The sequence below is a fragment of the Schistocerca piceifrons genome, unplaced genomic scaffold (assembly GCF_021461385.2).
Source record: "Schistocerca piceifrons isolate TAMUIC-IGC-003096 unplaced genomic scaffold, iqSchPice1.1 HiC_scaffold_2019, whole genome shotgun sequence".
NCBI lineage: Eukaryota > Metazoa > Arthropoda > Insecta > Orthoptera > Acrididae > Schistocerca > Schistocerca piceifrons.
In genome coordinates this window covers 43,225-48,627 of record NW_025727922.1, presented here as the reverse complement: position 1 = coordinate 48,627, position 5,403 = coordinate 43,225, and positions in this window count along the sequence as shown.

Genomic DNA, 5,403 nt, shown 5'->3' with positions numbered 1-5,403 from the left:
ACAAGAAGATTGACTCTTCTTACTGACTATGTTTGAACCATTCCTGTGACACTAGTTATAGATTCCGATGCTTCACTTCAGGTTTACTGTTTCCCCCTGACCTTCCTATTGACGATGAAGAACAGAAATAGCATCGGAATTAAATACAAAAGGCACAATATCGACTTAGGTACAAGAAGACTGACTCTTCTTAATGTCTATGTTTGAACCATTCCTGTGACACTAGTTATAGATTCCGATGCTTCACTTCAGGTTTATTGTATCCCTCTGACCTTCCTATTGACGACGAAACACAGAAATTGCATCGGAATTAAATACAAATGGCACAATGCCGACTTAAGTACAAGAACACTGACTCTTCTTACTGACTATGTTTTGAACCATTCCTGTGACACTAGTTATAGATTCCGATGCTTCACTTCAGGTTTACTGTATACCTTGGACCTTCTTATTGACGATGAAACACAGAAATTGCATCGGATTTAAATACAAAAGTGACAATGCCGACTTAAGTACAAGAAGACTGACTCTTCCTACTGTCTATGATTTGAATCATTCCTGTGACACTAGTTTTGGATTCCGATGCTTCACTTCAGGTTCACTGTATCCCACTGACCTTCATATTGACGATGCAACACAGAGATTGCTTCGGAATTAAATACAAAAGTCACAATGCCGACTTAAGGACAAGAAGACTGACTCTTCATACTGACTATGTTTGAACCATTCCTGTGACACTAGTTATAGATTCCGATGCTTCACTTCAGGTTTATAGTTTTCCTCTGACCTTCCTATTGACGATGAAACACAGAAATTGCATCGGAATTAAATACAAAAGGCACAATGCCGACTTAAGTACAAGAAGACTGACTCTTCTTACTGTCTATATTTTGAACCATTCCAGTGACACTAGTTATAGATTCCGATGCTTCACTTCAGGTTTACTGTATGCCTTGGACCTTCTTATTGACGATGAAACACAGAAAGTGCATCGGAATTAAATACAAGAGGCACAATGCCGACTTAAGGACAAGAAGATTGACTCTTCTTACTGACTATGTTTTGAACCATTCCTGTGACACTAGTTATAGATTCCGATGATTCACTTCAGGTTTAGTGTTTCCCTCTGACCTTCCTATTGACGATGAAACACAGAATTTGCATCGGAATTAAATACAAAAGGCACAATGCCGACTTAAGTACAAGAAGACTGACTCTTCTTACTGTCTATATTTTGAACCATTCCAGTGACACTAGTTATAGATTCTGATGCTTCACTTCAGGTTTACTGTATGCCTTGGACCTTCTTATTGACGATGAAACACAGAAATTGCGTCGGAATGAAATACAAAAAGCAAATGCCGACTAAAGTACACGAAGACTGACACTTCTTACTGTCTATGCTTTGAACAAATCCTGAGACACAAGTTATAGATTCCGATGCTTCACTTCAGGTTTATTGTATCCCTCTGACCTTCCTATTGGTGACGAAACACAGAAATTGCATCGGAATGAAATACCAAAGGCACAATGCCGACTTAAGTACAAGAAAACTGACTCCTCTTACTCTCTATGATTTGAACCATTCCTGTGACACTAGTTTTAGATTCCGATGCTTCACTCTAGGTTTACTGTATCCCTTGGACCTTCTTATTGACGATGAAACACAGATATTGAATCGGAATTACATAGAAAAGTCACAATGCCGTCTTAAGTACAAGAAGACAGACTCTTCTTACTGACTATGATTTGAACCATTCCTGTGACACTAGTTACAGATTCCGATGCTTCACTTCAGGTTTACTGTATACCTTGGACCTTCTTAATGACGATGAAACACAGAAATTGCATCGGATTTAAATACGAATGGGACAATGCCGACTTAAGTACAAGAAGACTGACTCTTCCTACTGTCTAAGTTTTGAATCATTCCTGTGACACTAGTTATAGATTCCGATGATTCACTTCAGGTTTAGTGTTTCCCTCTGACCTTCCTATTGACGATGAAACACAGAATTTGCATCGGAATTAAATACAAAAGGCACAATGCCGACTTAAGAACAAGAAGACTGACTCTTCTTACTGTCTATATTTTGAACCATTCCAGTGACACTAGTTATAGATTCTGATGCTTCACTTCAGGTTTACTGTATGCCTTGGACCTTCTTATTGACGATGAAACACAGAAATTGCATCGGATATAAATACAAAAGGGACAATGCCGACTTAAGTACAAGAAGACTGACTCTTCCTACTGTCTATGTTTTGAATCATTCCTGTGACACTAGTTTTGGATTCCGATGCTTCACTTCAGGTTTTCTGTATCCCACTGACCTTCATATTGCCGATGAAACACAGAAATTGCATCGGAATTAAATACAAAAGGCACAATGCCGACATAAGGACAAGAAGACTGACTCTTCATACCGACTATGTTTTGAACCATTCCTGTGACACTAGTTATTGATTCCGATGCTTTACTTCAGGTTTACTGTTTCCCTCTGACCTTCCTATTGACGATGAAACACAGAAATTGCATTGGAATTAAATACAAAAGGCACAATGCCGACTTAAGTACAAGAACACTGACTCCTCTTACTGTCTATGATTTGAACCATTCCTGTGACACTAATTTTAGATTCGGATGCTTCACTCCAGGTTTACTGTATCCCTTGGACCTTCTTATTGACGATGAAACACAGAAATTGAATCGGAATTAAATAGCAAAGTCACAATGCCGTCTTAAGTACAAGAAGACTGACTCTTCTTACTGACTATGTTTTGAACCATTCCTGTGACACTAGTTATAGATTCCGATGCTTCACTTCAGGTTTACTGTATACCTTGGACCTTCTTATTGACGATGAAACACAGAAATTGCATCGGATTTAAATACAAAAGTGACAATGCCGACTTAAGTACAAGAAGACTGACTCTTCCTACTGTCTATGATTTGAATCATTCCTGTGACACTAGTTTTGGATTCCGATGCTTCACTTCAGGTTCACTGTATCCCACTGACCTTCATATTGACGATGCAACACAGAGATTGCTTCGGAATTAAATACAAAAGTCACAATGCCGACTTAAGGACAAGAAGACTGACTCTTCATACTGACTATGTTTGAACCATTCCTGTGACACTAGTTATAGATTCCGATGCTTCACTTCAGGTATACTGTTTCCCTCTGACCTTCCTGTTGACGATGAAACACAGAAATTGCATCGGAATTAAATACAAGAGGCACAATGCCGACTTAAGGACAAGAAGATTGACTCTTCTTACTGACTATGTTTTGAACCATTCCTGTGACACTAGTTATAGATTCCGATGCTTCACTTCAGGTTTACTGTTTCCCTCTGACCTTCCTATTGACGATGAAAAACAGAAATTGCATCGGAATTAAATACAAAAGGCACAATGCCGACCTAAGGACAAGAAGACTGACTCTTCTTACTGTCTATGTTTGAACCATTCCTGTGACACTAGTTATAGATTCCGATGCTTCACTTCAGGTTTCCTGCATCCCTCTGACCTTGTTATTGCCGGTGATACACAGAAATTGCATCGGAATTGAATACGAAATGCACAATGCCAACTTAAGTACAAGAACATTGACTCTTCTTACTGACTATGTTTTGAACCATTCCTGTGACACTAGTTACAGATTCCGATGCTTCACTTCAGGATTACTGTATCCCTCTGGCCTTCTTAGTCATGATGAAACATAGAAATTGCATCGGAATAAGATACAAAAGGCAGAATGCCGACTTAAGTACAGGAAGACTGACTCTTCTCACTGTCTATGTTTTGAACCATTCCTGTGACACTAGTTATAGATTCCGATGCTTCACTTCAGGTTTACTGTATCCCTTAGACCTTCTTATTGACGATGAAACACAGAAATTGCGTCGGAATTAAATACAAAAGGCAAATGCCGACTAAAGTACACGAACATTGACACTTCTTACTGTCTATGCTTTGAACCATTCCTGAGACACAAGTTATAGATTCCGATGCTTCACTTCAGGTTTATTGTATCCCTCTCACCTTCCTATTGATGACGAAATACAGAAATTGCATTGGAATTAAATACAAAAGGCACCATGCCGACTTAAGTACAAGAAAACTGACTCCTCTTACTGTCTATGATTTGAACCATTCCTGTGACACTAGTTTTAGATTCCGATGCTTCACTCCAGGTATACTGTATCCCTTGGACCTTCTTATTGAAGATGAAACACAGAAATTGAATCGGAATTACATAGAAAAGTCACAATGCCGTCTTAAGTACAAGAAGACAGACTCTTCTTACTGACTATGATTTGAACCATTCCTGTGACACTAGTTACAGATTCCTATGCTTCACTATAGGTTCACAGTATCCCTTGGACCCTCTTATTGACGATGAAACACAGAAATTGCATCGGAATTAAATACAAGAGGCACAATGCCGACTTAAGGACAAGAAGATTGACTCTTCTTACTGACTATGTTTGAACCATTCCTGTGACACTAGTTATAGATTCCGATGCTTCACTTCAGGTTTACTGTTTCCCCCTGACCTTCCTATTGACGATGAAGAACAGAAATTGCATCGGAATTAAATACAAAAGGCACAATATCGACTTAAGTACAAGAAGACTGACTCTTCTTAATGTCTATGTTTGAACCATTTCTGTGACACTAGTTATAGATTCCGATGCTTCACTTCAGGTTTCCTGCATCCCTCTGACCTTCTTATTGCCGGTGAAACACAGAAATTGCATCGGAATTAAATACGAAATGCACAATGCCAACTTAAGTACAAGAAGATTGACTCTTCTTACTGACTATGTTTTGAACCATTCCTGTGACACTAGTAATAGATTCCGATGCTTCACTTCAGGATTACTGTATCCCTCTGACCTTCTTAGTGATGATGAAACATAGAAATTGCATCGGAATAAGATACAAAAGCACAATGCCGACTTAAGTACAGAAAGACTGACTCTTCTCACTGTCTATGTTTTGAACCATTCCTGTGACACTAGTTATAGATTCCGATGCTTCACTTCAGGTTTACTGTACCCCTTAGACCTTCTTATTGACGATGAAACACAGAAATTGCGTCGGAATTAAATACAAAAGGCAAATGCCGACTAAAGTACACGAAGACTGACACTTCTTACTGTCTATGTTTTGAACCATTCCTGTGACACAAGTTATAGATTCCGATGCTACACTCCAGGTTTACTGTATCCCTTGGACCTTCTCATTGACGATGAAACACAGAAATTGCATCGGAAATAAATACAAAAGGCACAATGCCGACTTAAGGACAAGAAGACTAACTGTTCTTACTGACTATGTTTTGAACCATTCCTGTGACACTAGTTATAGATTCCGATGCTTCACTTCAG